Below are 23,038 nucleotides of genomic sequence, written 5' to 3' on the forward strand. Positions count from 1 at the left end.
TAAGTGGGAGTTGAACAATGAGAACATGTGGACACAGGGAGGGGAACATCACACACCGGGGCCTGTCGGGGGAGTGGGGGGAAAGGGGAGGGAGAGCATTGGGACAAATATCTAATGCAAAAAGGACTTAAAACCTAGATGATGGGTTGACAGGTGCGGCAAACCACCATGGCATATGTATACCTTTGTAACAAGCCTGTACATTCTGCACTTGTATCCCGGACCTTAAAAAAAGATATCCAAGGATATGCAAGCAACAGGACTGTAACATATACCTCTTGAAGCTAAGTCATTGGCTTTACAAATCCACTGTTGCTGCTTATATGATTTATGGCTGTGATTGGGAAGCCTCCAGCCCCCACAAATACAGTAGCTTAAGTAAACACTTTTCTCTCACGTGTTATTACAGAATTCAGTGTCTGTCAGTCAGAAAGTGATGTCCATCCCTGGATCCAAGCTGGCTGTCCCAGTTGTTGGCATTTCCTAGCCAGTTGAAAGGGGGAAAGAGGTAGTGGAGAGCCCAAAACTTCCTTAGGAAGACATGTTGGGAAGTTGCATACACTGCCTTCACGAGAGAGATAGGAGAAGCTAGTTTGGGGAATGTGTGCCCAATTAAAACTTGGTGAGTTTTGTTACAAGAAGGAAGAGGAGACTAGATGTAGGGGACAATGAGCAGTCTGAGACCTTGTCACAAGCCTATCAGATACAGGTTATCACCACCTCCATTTTACACAGGAGAAACAGGGGAGAAACTGGCCAGCCTTAATGAAATGGTTTTCACCATTAGTGAAAGAGCAGAAATTGTAATATTCCATTTTAGTTCCCCATTTCATCATTTCACACACAGACACATGTTCTGTATTCCGATGAGATTTAGCCCATTTTAATCCTGCTAAATCTTCAGCCTTGACCTCTTAGAAGTTTGAGTGATTAAAACACTCTTAGAAGTGTTTTAATCAAAATGGACAAGGAAGTAAGTAAAGGTGAGAGCCCAGAGGGCTGGGACCCTGTCTGACCCTTTGACAGCATAGCTTGCCTCCTTCTGTGTGTACTGGGCTCCTGGGGAGGCTGCCTTCAAAGGCAGCATCCCCAAATAAGGTAGGACCTGGGTCTCAGGCAGATGGGGTTGAGTGCACATTGGGGGCTTTGTAAATAATGAGAGTCAGGTTCTCTGGTTGCTGAGCAACAAACAGGTCATTAGAAAGTAGAGTAGCCACAAGTTCTTGTTTGCTGGGACAGTCCTTGTTTATAGCTGTTGTCACAGTGTAATTAAGAGTCAATGCCCCTCTCAAAACTGCACCAGTTTAAGTTACAATGTACCCTACCAATAGGCCTATGTTACCACTGACACTCAGGCTTAAATGTGTTGGGGCAAAAACACTTCGGAAATCTTGAACAGCTAAGCAGGAGAGATGCCTGACATGCCTCAATACAAGTCTGTGGATTTGATTGCCATTGTGAAGAGCCAGTGAGAAATTGCTAGTTATTTCCTAGTTCAAATTAATGGAAATTCTATTCTGCTCGGTAAACCCAAATAATCTAGTTATAAAGGTAATTTTGTTGTCTGTTCTTAGATTATCAAACAGCATAAATGTCTTTGTTTTATACTGCAGATTAATTAATCATTAAAATATCTAGAAACAGAAGCATGCATAGTCACAAAGTATCCAAAATACATAAGACTTTATAAAAATCTGTAAGACACATTCAATAAGTAACCTAGAATTCATCTATTTCCCGTCTATGCCCTTTGGTTTCATTCATTTTTCAGAATACTGAGTTACGCTGCACATGGAATTTCAGAAATGTTCCGAGTTAATCAAAATGTACTCAATTTGTAGCACAACAATTTTATTTCCCAGGGGTCATCATCACCACTCCATATCTAAGAACCTGATAAAAAATCCCAGAGATTTGTAAAATGAGTTTTCAAGGAACTTTGTGATTTGGAGTAAGAAAGGTGTAGCTAAAGATCAACACTAAAAGCGTCTGCTTCTTGAAGTTGGAATGAAATACAGGAAATATTCATTATCTAAGAATGGGTAAAAGAACAAAAGCTACTTAAGGTGAACTCACTTACAGTAGCAACCAGAATTTCATAGTTAGTGATGAAAACAAAGGTTTGATAGAATTAAAAAATTGTAGATTTTGGTATAACTTTCCAACAAAATTGTAGTTCAGCATATACCATATTTTACTTAATGCTTGATTTTTTACAATATGACCACTAAGAGGATGATTTAGCCCCACTTTTCAAAGCCTCACATGTGCAATTTTGAGCAGTTCTATAACATCACTTCCATCAGACATCACTTCTATGCAATCCTGACTATTTCACAAGAGTTACATTTTTATTTTTCAGATCAATTGACATTATATTAACAGTGCATTGTTGAATATTCCAGACCACCAATCATACTGGAACCTAAATAAAGACACTGATGTGACTGGTGGGAATCAACACTAAATGGAGAATATTTGAACGGGGAATAATTTCATGACTGTTCTGTCTATTAGATAATATCTTTCAAGACCCTCATGCCAAAAAAGCAACAGCAGCAAGGCTGTAAGTAATAGACTCTGGACTTATCGAGGACGCCCTGTACTTCAGGCTTGAGTCCTAACTCCAACTTGCACTCTGCTCTTGAACAAGTCACTCTGTCCTCCAAGCCCAAGAAAACCAGATTTTTGTGGGATCCAAGGGGTTCTGTATAAACGCTTTAATGTACACGTTCTGAGGGTGTGTGCTCATACATTTCCTTGAATTCAAGAGTCCGAACCTCGAATCTAAGGTTTCTCACATGGTTTCTAAAGTTGCTCCCAGCACTCACATTCTCTGGTTTCCGATCAAATTCTCGGTGAGGAATAAAAGTAGAAGATTAGATTAAGTGTGGGGTGCGGTGGGGGGTGGGGGGTACAGGGGAAGTCTTTGAACTGTTATCTGTAGTCAGTGTTGAAATGTAGAGAAGGAAAGAAAAAGAAAAAGAGAAACAGAGAGAGAGAGGCAGAGAGAGAGAGAGGCAGAGAGAGAGAGAGGCAGAGAGAGAGAGAGGCAGAGAGAGAGAGAGGCAGAGAGAGAGGCAGGAGAGGGAAAGAAAGAGAAAAATAGAAGTAGTAAAAAAACAAGCAGAGAAAAAAACGAAAACAAAAAACAGTGTACCCTATTCCTTTAAAAGCCAGGGTAAATTTAAAACCTATAATTGATAATTGAAGGTCTTTCCCGTGACCCTACAACACTCCAATACCACCTTGTTGTAAGTGTAAACAAGGGCGTAGCTGGAAAGCACTGATGCCACTGACAACCTGTAGCCTTCCTATCAAAAATCCTTAACCTAGTAATCTGCAGATGGCCAAATGCATTCAATCTGTAGAGGCAACTGCTTTGCTAACAGAAGAAAGTAGNGAGAGACGGAGGGAGGGAGAGACGGAGGGAGGGAGAGACGGAGGGAGAGAAAGAAAGAAAGAGAGAGAAAAAGAAAGAGAAAGAGAGAGAAAGAAAGAGAAAGAGAAAAAGAAAGAAAAAGAGAAAGAAAAAGAAAAAGAGAAAGAGAAAGAGAGAGAAAGAGAAAGAAAAAGAGAAAGAGAGAAAGAGAGAGAATGAGAAAGAGAGGGAAAGAGAAAGAAAAAGAAAGAGAAAGAAAAAGAGAAAGAAAAAGAAAAAGAAATAGAAAAAGAGAGAAAGAGAAAGAAAAAGAGAAAGAGAGAGAAAGAGAGAAAGAGAGAAAGAGAAAGTGAAAGAGAAAAAGAGAAAGAAAGAGAAAGAGAAAGAAAGAAAAAGGAAAAGAAGAGAAAAAAGAAAAGAAAAGTTTTTTTGAGTTTATGGTTTCAGGTGAGTCAGGATGCTGTATGGAATACTTAATTATGTATATACAATTGCAAATCATTAGAAATACTGGGCACTCAGCTGAATCTATTTTTAAGGACTTAAAACATCATGAACTACTATCCTATATTAGTAATTATGACAAAAAATCATTGTAAGTATCAGGCTAGGAAGACAAAAAGAGCATGTACTATTTAATATGGGTAGAGTCAGCTCTCTGAGAACAGAAACTTGCCTCTTATACATTATTCCAAACCTTGGCAACATCATAGCTGCAACTTTATTAAAGACTAAACAGTAAATAAACTAAGACCTCAATGTGATATTCTTGTAATAGCAAATACAAGAAATAAATTGTTTTGATGGGTCAGCTCCACTTTCAAGGCTCTTTAGAATCTCCTTCGATGGACTTACAAGATTTGAGTCGCATTTATTCATCATCTGCTCATCAGGAACGGAGGGACTCAAGATAGGGAAATCTGGCATGGTAGTTCTACATTAGTGTACAGCTGAACTCATGAAAGCTTGAGTGACAAGGTTCACTGGTGGATGGGCTAAAGCCCAGGGTTTTAGGAAGTTGCTGATATTTTTTGTTTAGCACTCTTAGCCAAGTAGAACCTGTCAGTGTGGGGTTTGAGAACTTTATGTAAAAACTTGAAGCAGGTTACGGAGACTGAGTTAATTCAAATAGAATCAGAGGCTAGGACATAGAAACTTGTTAAAGCAATTTACTGAGCTGATTTCTCAGAAATATTGGGAATTTTAAAGGACTCCAGGAGATCACGTTTGTTGGGCTCCTGAGCAGACCTTTCTTGGTAACATATGGTAAGAGACATGTGAATGATTGAAGCTGTATAGAAAAACAACGAGCAGGCTAGGCGTTGGAAGAAAGAAAATGCTTTCTTCCCCAGCATTTATTTCTCCCTTTTTAGTAGTAGCTCCCATTTTTCATTGGAATCCATCCTTCCCCACTATCAGCCTATGGGACACCATCCAAGGCTCCATGGGGAGGACTCTGCTCAAACACGCGACTCCATATTTAATCACAGCAATCATGACACCATCTCCTTTTGGTTATAGTGACTACTCAAAGACTAATGGGTGTGACCAGAGTGGATGCTGAGTCACTGGATTTTCTGGGAGGCTACTGAAGAGACTTTCTAGAGACAAACCTAGGAGAGTGTGAGGATGTAGCTACTTTACTACCTTGAGAGTAAAACAGGGAGATTTCAGGCATCATCTGGAAAAGCCTGAGAATGAATATAGTCAGACATTGAAGAGAAACTGAATCCTAGAGGTCCCATTTAAGCCTCGAACCCAGCCATGCTGAATACCAGGTGACCCCCAACTCTTCAGTTCTGTGAGGCAATGAATTCCCTGCTTAATTACAGATTAGACTCAATCTCTATCACTTAGAACAAAATAATCCTGATTAAATGTACTTGCCCTTGAGATTTGAATGTATTTCAGGATGAATATATCAGGCCACTGTCTCTTAGTTGACCAAATTTCAAAAACTGCTGAGAATAACTCTACAACTGGTGCTTGTGTTGTATGACTCCAGGGGTGCTGTTCAGAGACTACCCAACAAAGAGATTCCCCAAATCCCAAGGAAGGTGCAAGAAGGTATGAACCCCAGCTCTCTGGAATCTAATTCTGGGCAGTGAGGCTCTGAGAAATCTATCTTCCAAAAGAGCCACTAAAGTAAAATGGGAGAACCACCAGTGAACTAAACCTGGAATTAGTATCGAGGTATATCCTGCCTGAAAAAGATTTTACAGTTCAAGAATATTTTGTAAGTTAAGTATTACTATTTTGACTTAATCAAAACCGGCATGAAAGCTATAAGTGTATTTTTATGAAACTGTGAGACTTGTTTTATTACATAGTAAAAATATAAATTTTAGGTCATTGGCCCACTACTTTAATACGGATAGTTTTGCCTTACAAAATGAAGGTAGATAATAGCGATGACAGATTTTTTTTTTTTTTTTTTTTTGAGACAGGATCTTGCTCCACCACCCAGGCTGGAGTGCAGTGGCATGATCTCAGCTCACTGCAACCTCTGCCCCGCCATGTTCAAGTGATCACCATGCCTCAGCCTCTGGAGTAGCTGGGGTTACAGGTGCATGCCACCACAAACGGCTTTTTTTTTTTTTGGTAGAGATGGAGTTTCATCATGTTAGCCAGGCTGGTCTTGAACTCCTGACCTCAAGTGATCTGCCCCCATCTGCTTCCCAAAGTGCTGGGATTACAGGTGTAAGCCACCACACCTGGCTGAATTTCTAAGCGATGTAAGTCCTCCCCATAAAAATCTCACAATTTGATCCTAATTGGTAAGTTGAAAAAACTCATTGGAAGCTCAGACTTCTTTAGGAGAGTCTACAAAGCTGGGTGGCAAGGTCTTCCCCATCGTCACGACAGTTACAGGATGACTGGTGGCTCAAATGGATGGCTGAGGGACTCCTAGGACCTTCAACAGCTTTCTCCTAGTCCCCAACTACTATCACAAAATGTCCTCCCCATAATCCCCTAAAATGACATCACTTGGAGTTCCCTTTGTGTTGTTGAACACCTGCAGGTTACTAGCCAGCCGAACCTGAAGGTGGTTACTTTAGCCAGCTGGCTGGATTGAGCATGGAACTGGGGAAAGTGGGAATAGGATATCAAGGGAAGCCATATTCCTCTCTGGGCAGGATTAAATCGGTTGAGGGAAGGAATTGAGAAAGCATGCATTCAACTTTCTTTTCTACCATTTAGAGGCACTTCCATGTTATTTGATCTAACCTTTCATTCAGCCCTTTGAGGTTTTTTGTTTTTTTTGTTTTTTTTGTTTTTGGAGATGGAGTTTTGCTCTTGTTGCCCAGGCTGAAGTGCAGTGGCGCAATCTCGGCTCACAGAAACCTCCGCCTCTAGCATTAACCCCATTTTTACAGATAACTCATCAGTTATGTCTGTGTTTCACAGTGAGATATAACTACAGTGGCTTTCTACAAGAAAAGTGTTTATTTTCTCATGTAACCAGCACAGAGGCAGGAAGGCTAGGTACAGCATCACCTGAACAAGACTGAAGTTCTATTAGTAAGAAAGAAGTGGTGAATGGAGAGTGGAGGTACTAGCAGTACCTAGCACAGCTGATGAAAGATTAAGTAGGATACTAAATGTAGATAGCAAATAAATAAAGCCAGGATTTGAACCTTGGACCTGACCCAAAGTCAGTGTACCCCCTTCCATATTATAATGACTTTGGATGAGATCCTAAAACTGGAAGGCACAGATTACCTTAGGTTAAGCCATCAGCATGTAGGAGCAGTTACCAAAATAAGCTCTTCATTTCCACCTTCGTCCTCAGGGCTAATTACCACCGCCATTGCTTTCAGCACCTTATCTACCCTTACGTTGTGATTTGCCTCCACTTTGGTCCTGAGGCCACTCTGGAGAGTGTCTGTCAACTCTGGCCCTGTCCTGTGGAGGCTCCAGGGGAAGTGGTCGTGCAGTAGCATGATCTTGGCTCACTGAAACCTCCGCCTCCTGGCTCAAGCAATCCCCCCACCTCAGCCTTCCGAATAGCTGGGACTACAGGCATGCGCCACCACTCCTGGCTAATTTTTTGTAGTGAGGAAGTTTTGTCATGTTGTCCAGGCTAGTCTCGAATTCCCGGGCTCAGGCAATCCACCCACCTCAGCCTCTCAAAGTGCTGGATTACAGGGGCGAGTCACTGTACCCAGCCAGGATACTTTTTCATCCTGGTAGACGGCCTAATGCCTAAGCATGACCCATGACCAGGTGTCCCTGTCACAGGAAACACTGGCAGAAGCTCTTGTGGCTCTTTTCTGGCCCGAGGCCAGTTTATTCCTACCAGGATAGCCACTCTCCAGGAGAGCCCTGAGCAGGAGGAGAATTAGATTCGGGTGTGTTGGTCAGGTGAGACACAGAGGCGACCACAAACAAGATATATGAAATGAGAGAAGCATTATTATTACTTACACATCCCTGAGGGCCGATGGGAAGTCCAGAGACAGCAGAGTGCTCAACTGGCAGGTGGGAAGGGAGAGCGAGGGCTTGAGACTAGGCCTCTACCCTGGCCCAAGGGCTTTCCTCTGAGAGCTGTGGATTGGCCAGTTTAAATAAAACAAGTGTGTATGGGGGTGGGGGTTGGGGGGTGGCTTATTTACCTAACTCTGGTGTTGACCTTAGGTTTCCTCATGGCCAGCAGCTGTGGAGTGAGTTGGGCTTTGGGTTGGTGAGATGAGAAACACATGGACTCCTCCAGGCACGGTGGCTCACGCCTGTAATCCCAGCACTTTGGGAGGCTGAGGCGGGTGGATCCCTTGAGGTCAGGAGTTTGAGACCAACCTGGCCAACATGATAAAACCCCATCTATGCTAAAAATACAAAAATTAGCTAGGCGTGGTGGTGCACGCCTGTAGTCCCAGTTACTTGGGAGGCTGAGGCAGGAGGATTGCTTGAACTGGGAGGAGGAGGTTGCAGTGAGCCGAGATGGTGCCACTGCACTCCAGCCTGGGTGACAGAGTGAGACTCCATCTCAAAAACAAAAAGAAAAAAAAGAAAAGAAACACATGGGCTCTATCATGCCCCTCTAAGGAGGAGAAGTCACATCTAGACCAAAGGCAGCAGGGTGCGACTGGGTTTCACACAGCTGATGCCGGGTCTGAAAGTGGAAGTGGACACTGAGGCAGCAGCTATAGTAGACAAGTGATTGACGCCTTGACTAATTGGGTGTGAAGATGACGTTTCTAAAGTTTCTTCCTTCAAGAGAACACATGTGCATTGTCTCGTGCTCAGCACCAGCAGGTGTGGACATCAATCGCTCGTCTCACAAAAGCCATCTTTTTAGTTGCCATTGCCAGGGTTTTGGGGGAACTAGAAAGAAGGTCAGGAAGCTAATTAGGGGAGGGATGCACGCTTATAGAAGATAATCTCATGCTGAACATCGTGATGAAAATGTATCCCCTGAGTCCTTCTTGAAGGGGGTTTTGCTTTTCTAAGTGGTATTAACTTCATCGTGTTTTAGCCAACACTCTCAGGAAAGCATTACAAGAAAGGGTGACTGTGAGGTTTTTTCCTAGATTATGTTGTCAACCTAATTTTACATAAGTCAGTAATAAGAAAATGCTGGCAGATGACTTCCATGAGCAGGTAACATTTCCTCTCCTAGTTATCAACATGGCCCAGGTTCAAAATGGCTAAATGTAGGATGGGAATAAGTGTAATGTGCTTCTAAGTTAATTGTTTTATTTTGAAATAATCACAAACTTACAGAAACGTTACAAGTATGTTACAAATAACTCCTTTTTTTCTGGATCCATTTGTAATTCACCAACCTGATTCCTATTACCTCTAAATACTTTAGTATCTGTTTCCTACAAACAAGGGCATTCTCCTTTAGAAACACGATGTAACTATCTCACGCCTGTAATCCCAGCACTTTGGGAGGCCGAGGCGGGCGGATCACAAGGTCAGGAGATCGAGACCACGGTGAAACCCCGTCTCTACTAAAAATACAAAAAATTAGCTGGGCGCGGTTGTGGGCGCCTGTAGTCCCAGCTACTCGGGAGGCTGAGGCAGGAGAATGGCGTGAACCCGGGAGGCGGAGCTTGCAGTGAGCCGAGATCCCGCCACTGCACTCCAGCCTGGGCGACAGAGCGAGACTCTGTCTCAAAAAAAAAAAAAAAAAAAAAGAAAAGTAACCCTTATATATTGTTGCCATCTAAACCTCAGCCTTCCTTCCATTTTAGCCAATTGTCTCCTACGTGTCTTTTATGGCAAAAGGCTCCAGAAGCACTGCAATTGTCACATCCCTTAGGTCAACTTTAGCCTGAAACAGTTTCTCAGTTTTTCTTCGTCTTTTCTGACCTTGAGTCTGGGAGATTATAGGTCAGTTACCTTGCGGAGTGTTAATCAATTTGAGTTTTTCTGATGTTTCTTCACAGTCATATTCAGATGACGCATCTTTAGAGGGAATGTCACAGAAGTCCTAAATGCCTCCTGTCAGATGGTACAGGATTTCCATTTGATGGAAACATCATTGATGATGTTTCTTCACTTTGACACTTGAGTCAGGTGATGTCTGCCAGAAGTTCCCATTGTAAAGTTACTCTTTTCTCCTCTGTAATTAACAGGTGTTGGTGGAGAAATCGTTTGAAATTATGTAAGTATCCCATTTATCAAACTATATTTTATTCACTTATTTATTTATATCTGAGTGGATTTACATTTCCTTTTTGTTCAACGGGTTGTAGCCTTTCATTGTTATTTAGTTTGTTGCACAAATCGTCCCATTTGGCCAGGGAGGGCCCTTTCCAGCCAGCTTCTAGTCTTTGTGATGGTTCCATCATTCTTTGATCACTTCCTTTTCTGGCTCAAGATGTCCTAGGCTCATCTTTTCTTTTCCCAACCCTGAAATCAGCCATTTCTCTAATAAGCCCTGGTTTCTTTTAGCGGAAGGTGATTTTTAGAGATCGAAATCTGGGTATTAGGATTATCACTACTCCTAGGCATCTCAGCTGACAGAGGTAGGCACTGGATCTGTGTTACAGTAGGTAGCTAGGCAGGCATGAGCAGGGCAGTGGAGGGCTCCCCCTCAACGCACACCAGGAGGGTCAGACGACCATCAGGTGATGGTCAGGCGGCTGTTAACTGTTTCTCTAAATAACTGGTCACAGCCAGCGCCAGGGAGAGGTAGTCTCCTAATAGATAGAAAACACCTGAAACTGGTCGGCAGCTTCCCAGTAAGATCTCAGGAGTGGGATGAAGTAAGGCAAGATCCCGGAAGTATGCCAGTGTATAAAACCCCAGGTCAACAGGTCAGGCTACACATTTGGATTCTCAAGTTGCTCGCTTGGCCCTCTTATAAGCTGCACTTTCCTTTCCTTCCTGTTCTAAAGCTTTTTAATAAATTTTTACTCCTGCTCTGAAACTTGCCTTGGTCTCTCCTTCTACCTCATGCCCCTCAGTCAAATTCTTTTTTCTGAGGAGGCAAGAATTGAGATTTGCTGCTGGTAACTTGGGGGTAACTTGGATACCTGCCACCACTAACATCTGTGTGCACACGCACATTTACAGCTACATTTATACATCTATGGATACGGAAAACCATGGATTCACACTGATACATTGAATTCCCATTCAACACATGGCTTCCTTCTCATTTTCTTCCTCTCCACATTTGTGACTCCCTTCACCAATGGTGAAAAATCTCGATTCCATATGATTAATATATTTTGTATTTTATCAAATCCCCTGGATGTAACCAACCTCCCACCTGACCCATCGCCATGTGCTCCCTTGTACTCACCTCTTGTGGGTTCTAGCTCTCTATAGCTGAGCTGCCCCTACAGGGATGCCTTCCTCACCCAGCTTGGCTCTGACACCGTACAGCAGCCCCCTGACTTCCACCCTCTTCTCCCACTGCCTGGCATCCTCAGCTTGGGGTTTGATTCCCTGTGCTGGGCCATTCTCGTCGGGGACACTGTCCATATTTACTTGGGCTCCAATACTCTGTAGGACTTGAACATACCATGCTGAGCTGCCCCTCTGCAGGACTGCCTCCTTACCCTGTTCTGATGCAGGCACTTTACTCTGTACCATTGTGGTTCCCTTCACCCTGGCACCCCTACAGTCTTCACTCTGCCCTAATGGCTTTAGCACTGAATTGTTCAGGAAGGAAAGAGAATTAGAAAGAAGTCATGATTTGGATTAAAACATTTTTAGAAAATAGCTTTGGAACCTGAAATGAACCATGATCTTTGATTTGAAAGAAAGAAAAAGAGAGGGGATTTTGGAGGCCTCCAGGCCAGTGGTCTTTTCCTCTGTTGAGGGCAGTGGATTAAGTGGTATTTATGTGTTTAAAGGAGCAGATCCCTGCACAGTAGAAGTGCTTTTCCCCCTAATGGGTAAAGGAGACAATAGGTCTAGAGAATGCCCACGTTGGTCTAGCATTGGAACAACAGAGGGAGTGCATCAGCTTAGTTTGTTAACACCAGCTGCACCCATAGTGGATGACCACACACATCCTTCAGAGAGGCCTCAGGACCTCCTGGCCCATGGCTGTGGCTTCTGTAGCTGCCCTAACAACTTGACCCTCAAAGATTCTTTTCTTCTGCCACATAAAAGATAATCTCACAGGAGGCTTCATCATTTGTCTTCAAAGCTTTAAAAATAAATTTGGGCATTGTGTTTAGTGCACTACTTACATGAAACCACTGCTGTTTAGAAGAGTAGATTTAAATATTATTCATGAATTCTGTGAGAATCTAGATGGTTGTTTTACACTAGGCAGAAATTTCAAATGATTATTATAAAGGAAAACATGAGTCTTTTAAAATAACTTGGTACGTTTATTTAGATACACAGGAGGTAATGGAAGTCTGTATTAGTATGTTTTAGCAAAGCCTTATCAAGATGGACACTGGGAACTCCTGACACAGTGACTGGCCTCTCAGGCTGTGTACCCGGCCTGTCCTCAGGCAGAGCACAGCACAGCCTAATAGCCCCTCTCAAGAAACAGCAATGAGGAAGGAGTTCGTGCTATGTCTGCAAATTCCCCAGGGGAAAAGGCTTGGTTTGTTTTAGAAAACATATTTGCTTGTTTTTATATTTCTAGAAAAGATTAGCAAAATTCTTGCCCTTTAGAGTTTTTAAAAAGGTAAAATAGAATTGTGATTGGGGGAAATGTTAGCACTTAGTTTCTGTTTTGAGTAAAATCATAAAGCAAGATTCTCCAACCCACGGCCCACAGGCTGCATGCAGCCCAGGATAGCTTTGAATGTGGCCCAACACAAAGTCATAAACTTTCTTAAAACATTATGAGATTTCTGTTTGCATTTTTTTTTAAAGCTCATCAGCTATCATTAGTGTATTTTATGTGTGGCCCAAGACAATTTTTCTCCTTCCAATGTTGCCCAGGGAAGCCAAAAGACTGGACACCCTTGTAGGTCAGAACACTCCTCACCTCAGAGGGGCCTCCTTCCTGCAGGGCCAGCGAGGACCTGTGAGGCTCTGCTGGGATGCGGACGCAGACGAGCTGCCACACCTCAGCCTCACTCCCTCGTGAGCCCTGAGACCCAGGAATGTGCACAACTAGAGACTCCACTCTTAGTTTGAGGGCTGGAAGCAGTGGGATCATGGGTGGGTATTTCCAGGTCCTATAAAAATAGAGAATTAAGGAAAACTGAAGCCCTTCAGCCAGCCTCAGGACCCCAGAGTCCTGTGTTCTCTGTTCCATTGTGATCAAAGAACCAAAGTAAAGTGTGTCCTGAAAGGTCACTCAGCCCTAATTATGGCAGGACTCAAAACAGGGAAAGAAAGTAGTGGTCCTATGACAGAATAGCTTGCTTATAAGGTGACTTTGTAAGCAAAAACTATGAATAAATTATAATAAAAAATTTCTACACAAAAATCTTTGAGGATAAATGGAACAGTGTTCACTGAACACTTAAAACACGTACACATGAGGCATAATCTCAGTGGATTAACTTTGCTTCAAGAAATAACAGAGATCATGCAAGTCCCTGTGTGGTTAAGATTTTTGGCAGAAAAATTAAGCTATCTTTGTCCAAACTTTAGTGTGTATAAGAATCTCCCAGGAAACTATTTATAATGCAGATTCCTCGACCCCACCCCCAGAGATTGCTTCACATGTCCACGGAGCAAACTGTAATAGACAACAAATCAGGGAGAAAAGAGAAAGGGTATCATAGGTGGCCAGGACTGTTTAGTGTGATGCAGGCCTGGGGAGCCCAAGTCCCTCATTGTTGAACTGCAGATAGCCGGGAGAAAGGCATGGGTGTACGTCTTTTGAAAAGAACAAATTTACTGAATTATAAAAGTAATATAACGATGTTACATTCAGTTCGAGAAAATAAACAACTAATCCTATTATCCAACTACTCTAACATGTTAACTCTATTATTACCTCATTCTCATCTTTTTAACAGATGCCTAATTTTACATAATCACAGGACAATTTATAAATCACATACATTTATAAATTGTCTCCTCCTTTCCTCTCTGTTTTATTGCACATAAGCCCTATTCCATGTCTCCTCCTGGTCTCCCTAATCATAATCGTAATGAGCTCCATGTTGTCCTATTGGTTTCACAGTCACTTACTTTATCATCATCCAACTGTTGAACGCTTACTTTGCTTCCAGCGTTGCCATGTTGAATTCCTTCATTCCTAGAACCCTTTGACTTTCTGGATCCAATCCAAAGGTAGATTCCCTTCATCCTTGGGATCTGTTTTTTTTAACCCACTGAATGCTCTTCTCTTGTGATCTTCCTCTCAAGTCAGGGCCCAGGCACAGCCTACTGGCCTTGAGAGCAGTGCTGCGAAGGGCTGGGGGCAGTGGAATTTTCACTGAGCTCAACTACTGAAGGATGCTAACAAGGACGGGGATTTTTTTTTTTTTTTTCTGTGCTAGAGACTGTCCAGATCTCTGGAATAATTGTAAAAAACAAACAAAAATGAACAAATAGGAATCTCTCAGGGACCAAAGAAGAGCTTATAGAATTAAAGAAAGGAGACTTTTTGGAATGAAAGGAAAGGAGAAAAATGGAAAATAAAACACAACCTGAAAGCTTGAAAAATGATAACAGCTAATGCCTATTGAGTGCTTTTGGGGACTTTGAGGGATCTGAGGAAATGGTGTCCCTCTTTCCTGATCAACTTCTAAACAAACAGGGAGACAAAGGAGTGGCAGATAGTGGCCAAAGCTGCACCTTTGTTACTGATATAGGCAGAGGAAGGAAACAGTTTATTTCTGTAGGCAAATGCTTTTCTCCAGGGCCACTTCTAGAGTGCACAAGGTCCTGGGTAAATATTTTTGTTGGGTTCCTGTCTATATAAATAATTCGACTGAAAAATATATTACAAAATTCATGAGCCCATGCGTGATACTGTGATTTGTCAATGAAAATTTAGATCAAATAATGAGTGAAGAAGTCCTTCCATGTGGAAACAAACATCAGGAATAGGGAAGACATGTTCCTACCCAACACTGACTATGTGGCAGATCCTAAATACTTGATGGATGTCAACTCCCTCATAATAACCCTAGATAGACAACCATCTGTCCATGTTTTATAGATGAGGCAACAGGTACATGGAGGTTGAGTTAGCTGCTCAAGACTTCACAGCTAGAACATGGTAGGACTAGGATTTAAACTCAGCCTGACTGATGAAGGAAAGAAGGAATGAAGAAGGAGAGACAGGAGAAAGGGAAGAAGGGAAAAAGAAAAGTGAGAAAAGGCAAGTGCCTGTCACCTCTAGAGCAACTGGCAGGATTGTTAATTCCTTCCAACTTGGAGTCTGTAAATAAATATTGCCTCAGCTTCCCTGTTTTTAAACTCAAGAAAATTTGCCCAGAACCCTGAATTTGTATTTCCATTTTATAGGAAAAAATATTCTTTTTGGGTGCAGTCAAGCTCATCTTCACTTTTGTAGAGATCATCTCTGACATTAACAGGTTGCCAGATAATGCTGTTGCTCAATTTATAAGACAAAATGTTCCCTTCATTGTCTTTATTTTTTTACCCAGCAGGTTTCCTACTTTAAGACCAGGAGGCAATTACCGGCTCCTAGTGATAATCAATCAGTGTTGTCATCCTTAAAGAGCTCAAAATTTCATCCTGTACTTCTATTTTCATAAAGTGCTGGCTGCAGAGCATGCTCTCAGAAATGTCCCTGCTTCCCCACGCCAAGTTTTGGGTCTTAAAACTGACCCAAAACTGAAGCAGAGAAACAGAAACTCAAAAACAGAAGGCTTACTCTGCTTATTTGTCATTATTTTCCCACTTTGCTGGTGGAAGAGTATCTGAGACAAAGCAGGTTGTAGGCAAATGTTACCTATTCAATGAAGGCCATTGTTTCTGATCTCACCATAGCTGCTGCCTTGACTCACAGAGAATGACAGTGAGTACAGGTGAAAGGAAAGCAGGAACAGTATTTGGCATAGTAGAAAAAAACTGTTAGTAGTCAGAAGAACTAAATTCAAGTCCTAGCTCTGACACTGGTTGGCTGTGTATGATCCTGGGCAAGTCACTATCACTGTTTCTTCCTTAAGGGAGCTAATATGGTGGTTATTTAGATCATTTTTTGATGATTCTCAGCACAAAGCAGTCAATGAGCAGACAAGCATCTTTCGCCAAGTTGCTTTGGCAACATTCTCTCAGGCTCCGGTTAGGCGCCTGTTCCTAGAGATGATGAGGCTATGGGTATTCATTAACCAAAGGGATTAGCCGTCTGGGATAGAGACCAATTAGGACAGAACAAGATCATGTAGAGTGGATTTAGTGTGAGACACAGCAGGGACCCAACATTTACCCCTGGTCAATCACAACTTGCTTCCTACCCAGGCCTTACTAGTCTGTAGAAATACAACAGGCTTCTTTTGACCACATCATTGTTCTTACCTATTTGCAGGTGTGGACAGTGGTCACTGACACTGTGGACACCATAGGGGCTGGCAAGAAAAAAAAATGGTGGAGGCAGAATTCTGTCTGCAGTGGATATAAAAGTAACATAAATTGCATCTGCTGAGATCAGGTTTTTTTTCCAGGTAAGAGTAAATCAATTTAATATTCAGGCTCCTCTCCTTAACCTCTTCGAGCTTATTCTCTGTGATTGTTAATACAGATAATTACCAACTTCTAAGTTTTTTGGTCCAAATGTTTAGTGTTTTCATCCCCAATGAAATAATGTTTAAAGGGTTACTGAGCTTGCAAGGTTAGTCTGCAAGAACTATTAGTGATGTCACTAAAATTTATTTTGTTTGTACTTACCTTGAGTATTAACTCACTCACCTATGCAGTAAGCAACACAACAAGGCAGTTAAGGGCATTAGGTTGGAATCCTGACTCCCTTACTTACTTGCTATGTGAGCCTTGGCAGCTACTTAATCTTTTGATGTCTTTGGGGAATTATAATAGTGTTTACTTCTAAGTTTTATTAGGATTATGTAAGGATTAACTAAGCTATTGCACGTACAATGACCCAAAAATGTTCCCAGCACATAGTATGCACTCAATAAATGTTAACTAGTTTACTGTCACTGTGCTGCAACATTATTTTGTATCTCTTCCGTTCTTTATAACCAAAGAGCTTACTTAACTGAAACAGAGGCTCACTCAAATTCTCTCCAGTACTGGCTTGTGTGTGATGTTATAAGGATATTCATGTTTGGTGTGGGTGGCAGATCGGGATAGAAAGTAAAAAGATGCCTGAGGAAAGGAAGGAGCTATGACTACTTCATTCTGGTGTTCCACTGGTCATGAGGCTCAGCTTCCTTCTCTCCCACTACAGTTGGCTTCTTCTTCAATCCATTCTTAGGTATTTTCTCCCATTCAGTTATTAACTGTTCTTAGTTTCTGCTTCCTCATCACTTCAGCATGTCATGACTACTTACAACTTTAATATCCCTCCTCCTGCAACCCTTTTGCTTCACCTCCCCATTTCCTGTTGGGAATTCCCTATTTCCCAACATAAATTAGTGAGAGAAGCTGATAGGCCTGCCTTATCTCCAGCACCAGGTCGCTGGTCAACCTCTGAATGTAGGAGCCTTGAGTCAGGTGCCCAACAGTCCAATCACCTGTGGCTGGGAGGAGTAGGGTTTTGAGGCCTGTGTTATCCCATCCCTTTAGCAGGGGCTATGGTGTTGAGAGACAATTCTTCCTCGATTTCTTGTATTTCTGCACATCTTCTGAGCAAGAAGCATGAATAGCTTTGTCCTGTCCTGCGTTTTCAAAGATGTTTGGATACCAAATAGCTTCTTAGGAGACAGATATGTTGTCCCCTACTCTCCTCCCAGGTCAGAGGACAGATTTGTTCCCTGAGCAAAATGAGGATAATGTCTTGTCCTGGGGCAGGTTTCTAGCAGTCCCCTAAGATTGGGGTTTCCTAAGCTCAAATTTCCTTAGCTGTGACACAGACTCACACTGTGTGTGTGTAGCACCCGAAAGGGAGACTGGGGGAAAAGCAAACTGATGTAATTATGAAACTCATGCTTTCTGCTGTGCTATGAGAAATGAAGTCCTTTTTCTCTGATCCAGGGATCTTGTATCTACTCCTGGGACCTAGGAAACTTGTTAGCTTGCAAGAGGGGGAAAACCCTGAATCCTTTGCAGTCCTTGACAATGAGAAGGGATATTCTCCTTCAGGTAGAATGGTCCTTGCAGGCACTGTGGTAAATCCATCCAAGGCAGCATTCTGTTCTGCTTCCCCTTCTACTGAGTTTCACCTACATATAAATTAAGCTTTAGGTAGTTCTTCAGGGCCTCAGTTGTGGGAGAAAATGCATTATACAGTAATGAGGGTTGGGGAAAAAAGAACCCAAAGGATTGTGCAACATTTCTGCCCTCCCTGAGTGAACCTCGGTTATGCTCAGATTCGGCACCTCTGCTATACCACAGTGCTGCTGCTAAGTTGAGAGTGGGGACTGTCTTAACATGGCTGTGCATCTGCATAGCATTTATTTCCCTTAATGTCCAGTGTACTTTCATTTGGCCCATTCAGCTTCTGTGAGAGTCACAATACAGCAAGTCTGACAATTTTACAATGATGTTTACTCCTTGTTAAGCCCTTAGTAAGATAGTTTGCAGGGTTCATTGTGTTAGTGCTGGTACGCCAGCATAGTTACAAAAAAAATTATACAATATTTTGTATCAGAGCCTACATGGCCAGCAGAAAAGCAAGGCTTCAGAATTGCCTGCTTTATGTTCTATTTTCTGGATAAAACCACACTGGATGCATATGTGTGAATGCTGTAGCACAGGAAGAAGAGAAAACAAGCAAAAATAAGGCACAGGATATAAGGTCAAACACTGGAGTTTTGGTTCTTCTATTCAACTCAACCCATCTCTAGAAAATAAACTCTTGGCTGGTGCTGGTGGCTCATGCCTGTAATCCCAGCACTTTGGGAGGCTGAGGCAGGTGGTTCACCTGAGGTCAGGGGTTTGAGACCAGCCTGGCCAACATGGTGAAACCCTGTCTTTACTAAAAATACAAAAATTAGCTGGGTGTGGTGGCACATGTCTGTAATCCCATCTACTCAGGAGGCTGAGGCAGGAGAATCGCTTGATCCGGGGAGGCAGAAGTTGCAGTGAGCCGAGATCGCACCACAGCACTCCAGCCTGGGCGAGACTGCATCTCAAAAAAAAAAAAAAAAAAAAAAAAAAGAAATTCTTTTCCAATTTCCCTGGTTGTAAGACATCATGACCTGCTGTGGGCCATGGGGCATACGACCTCTTAGGAGATGGGTTCAATCCTTCAACCTATAAATATCTCAATATAGCTATAGATCCTTTGGGCTTGAGAGTACGTGCTGGTAGCTAAAGTCACCTTAGGGGGCTCATTCTTTCCTTGCTTTTGTTTCTAGCTTGGGTAATCACAGAAGAGACACTAAGGCCCTGTATGTCAGGCATTCTCCAAGCTAAGATGAAATCCTTTCTACTGAGCAAATCCAGCTGTGCTAGGGGTGGGCACGCGTAACACTCTCTTCATTACAATGGACACTTCAGGATGCCAGGGATCTTGTCTGTCTTGTTCACAGGTTTGTGAGAGTAGGCACTTCGTAAATATTAAATGGACAGCAGCTCAGGTTATGCAAATATTTAATTTGTTGGGTTTAATGAAGGTGTTTTTCAGTGGATTGAGAAAGGATTCCCATTTTATATGTCCTAATATACTATTTTCATAAGCTCCCTAATTTGGGTATGTTTAAACATTTTCTTTCAGGTAGTATTTACTCATTTAGATGTGGGTTGTAACGAAGGTGCTCACTTGTGAATAGATTCATTATCACCCAACTGAGGCTAGAGGTAAGCTCCTCATCCCTATCTTCATCTGCTTTAAAGATCAATTTAAACGGAAATAAAAAGTCTAATATTCTAGAATGGCACCAAACCTAGAATACTGCAATACCAGGGTTGGGGGATCCTTGGTGCAGGTAAAGAGGAAGAATTATTTGCTGAGGCCAAAAGCCAGTTGGCATGATGGCATGTAGAGAAGCCCCTTGTAACAGCTGTCTGTAACACTTGGGTTCTCTTCACAAGTCATTGGGACTAGACTAATAGAACTAGGGCACAATGTAAACGGCTGGATTTTAAAAAGAATGCTTTAAAAAAGAATTTAAAAATCGCATTTAAGGATTGATATCAAAAGGAAAGCCCCTATCAAGTGTCTCTTCCTACGAATGAAACAACTTGGGAGTAGGTTCTGTACTCTTTGGAGTATTTGCAATTGTGGAGAGCAAATGTCCATGGCTTCTAGAGGAACTGAAATCCAGACCTTTGGAAAGCGTAGCACAAATTGCTTGTAGAAAGATGTCTGCATAGTTAGCTCTCGCTGGCTAAGAGACGACAGGATGCTATACACATTTCAGGCCTGGGACAGTCTCTGCAGAACAGTTTAAGAAAACCAGATTACCAAGCAAAGGGAGGAAGTTCTCATTAGATCTTACTGGTGATTAAGAAACTTCACTAATCAGGGCCACATTAGAATCTTGGTCATCAGTACACAAATATCTTAACATGTTAGCAAAATAATATAGCAAGGAAAAAATATTTCTCAAAATTCTGAACAGATCCTAATTTTTTTCTGATAAAACAAAACAACAAAACAGATTGCATCTCAATGTACTTAAATAATAACACTGATAACACTGACCAGGTAAGCTGTTCCTACTCAGGAAGGCAGCATGAAGTGGACAAAACCCACAGCATCTCGTTTAAGAACCAGGGCTCTTTGACCATGTCTGGGCTCAATTTTTTTTTTAATTTGTAAAGTTGAGATGATAAATAAACCCTGCAGACTTATTATGAAGATGAGCTAAGATAGAGAGCCTAACACTATGCCTAATATTTAGTGCTTCATAAATAGGAACTATTATAATGTAAAAATGCATTTAAAAAATGAATCTTCGTAAGAAGAAACATTGTTGTAATCTAAGGAAATCACAGTGACTGGCAGAATTTTTCTTACTGACAGTAAGTAGTATCTTTCTAAAAAGATAAGATAAAGACCTCCCTGTCAATGTTCACTATAAAAACTGTATATTGATTATATACTAATACTGTAAGATGCAATAAATTGCCAACTATCTTTATTAGTGTGTTAGGTTTGTTGCGTTTTAGCAAAATTAGTATTATGAAAATTACATTTTATTTTGACTTAATAAAGTTCCCCTGTCAAATTCTCAACTCTTGAAAGGCAATTAATATGTTTTTAAGAGTGTTTTAGCTGAAATGTTCATCAATCTCCAAAAAGTGGTGCTATAAACAATGATGGAAACAAAGTATATTTCCCTATGACTTTGCACATCAATGAAAAACATGTTTTTTCAAACCCTTATTCATGCACAAATAGTGGTAGTACTGAACCTATAATTTAGATTCATTATAGAGAAAACAGAAGTAGGGTGATTACGTGACTTTGTCAAGGTCATGTTATTTCAAACACAATTTTGAGACAGGAAAAGGTGGACTCCAAAGATTATTAAAATGAGCTTGACATTGATCACTTAACAAATTCTAAGGCAGATTATTAAACAGATGGCATGTAAGGAGTTAGAAAAAGAGGTAGTATGGTTTCACTAAAATGAGGCATTTCCAGCTGACTTCATTTCCTTTCTTCAATATACCAGCACATTAGGCTACTTCCAAAGACAGTGCATAGTGCATCTGTCTGCCAAACATGACAAAATTTTTAGTGTCCTTTTTAGGAAAGATGAAGAAACGGGCATATGAAGTGACTGGTAGTTACTGCAACAACTGTAACCAAAGTACTAATTAACGGATCACTCATCTGAAGTGCAGTGTATAGTGGCATTCTGAAGAGTCCCTGTATTGCATCACATTCAATTCAACATGTATCAACAACTTAGACAAAGCCACTAAATACCAAAGGTATGCTTTATCAAAATTGGAACTGATGCAAGGCTAAGTGGAAAAACCTGAATTCACAAGAACCTTCATAAACTAAATTCAGTAAGGATGAATGCTGTCCTTCAATTAGGTTAATAAGAGACTGTATAAAGACTAGGCGTGGACTTGGCTTACCAGCAATACCTGTGAAGCTCAGCAACAGACAGCAAACAGTATGACAGCCTGGCTAATAATGATGGTGGTAATAACAACATACACCAACCATAACAGCCATAGGAGAATCACTCTGAAGTTGGCAACAGTGCTCCTGAACCCTGCCCTAGTTTGATCACAAAATTGTGTTTAATTCTGAGCAACATACTTTTAGAGGAGTGAAAGAGCCAACCCTAGGCTGGTCTGGAATAGATATCATGTAAGATTTCAGAACGTGTGAAGCCTGAAGCATATGAAGAGGTGACCACACAGAAGAAACAGGACTTTCTATCTAATTTCACATGTGCTGTTTATAGAGAAATTTGGTGACAATCTTCCAACAATGAAATTCATCCTTTGCAGGGGTGACAAATGGCTCCATCCAGCAGTGGCTGAATGAAAATGATGATGAAATGATAAAAAAACATCGACAGTAGAGGTATACCACTGTTTCTAGCTCGGAGACTATTTTTCTAGTACATATTTAACCTGTTAGAGAAGAACTGGAATTCTAAACTTTCTAAGCATTTAAACAAAATGGTTAGTTTTTGTCTAACTTTGTAAATTTTTTTGAGACAGGGTCTATGTTGCCCAGGCTGCTCTTAAGCTCCTAGGCTCAAGCAATCCTCCTGCCTCAAGCCTCCTGAATAGCTGGGATTATAGGTGCACACCACCAAGCCTGGCTAGTCTTTGTCTAATTGAATGGCGTAATTTATCAGCACCCAACTGACCCTTCTGAAATGAGTTCTCTGAAGTGTTTGAGAACCACGAGGAATCTTGCTAAACAGGTAGATTTAATAATATTTCCATGCCTGATTTGCAGAAAACCACTGACGTGAGGTGGGCTCCCTTCTTATTAACGGTTTCTGCAGTCCGGAGTCAGTGTGGAAATCAGGTTCTGCTGAAACCTACAGGATAGCTAAGGATGTCAGGCAGGAGAGGGCAAGGACTCAGAGACCCTCCAGCAGTAGGAAGTCCATCAACTACTTCTGTCTGGCTCTTCCTAGGGCTTTCTTATATTATAGTTCAAGGACTTTTAACATCACATGCTCATAGTGTTGTCATTAACTCTAAATCCTTCAGGGTTACATTATAGAAGTGATACAATTACACAATTAAATA

General features: G+C 41.6%; 1 long non-coding RNA gene across 1 annotated transcript in view; it reads right to left on the reverse strand.

Annotated features, from left to right (window-relative positions):
- The window catches only part of LOC112626760, an 85,916-nt gene extending 71,205 nt beyond the window's left edge, over window positions 1-14,711 (reverse strand). The window contains exons 1-3 of the long non-coding RNA XR_003119958.1: window positions 11,330-14,711; window positions 9,731-9,953; window positions 7,811-8,707 (exon numbers count right to left, since the gene is read on the reverse strand). This is a non-coding gene — a long non-coding RNA (uncharacterized LOC112626760). The remainder of the gene's footprint in view (window positions 1-7,810; window positions 8,708-9,730; window positions 9,954-11,329) is intronic.
- Between the last annotated feature and the right edge of the window lie 8,327 nt (window positions 14,712-23,038).

The sequence above is a fragment of the Theropithecus gelada genome, chromosome 6, assembly GCF_003255815.1.
Source record: "Theropithecus gelada isolate Dixy chromosome 6, Tgel_1.0, whole genome shotgun sequence".
Lineage (NCBI taxonomy): Eukaryota > Metazoa > Chordata > Mammalia > Primates > Cercopithecidae > Theropithecus > Theropithecus gelada.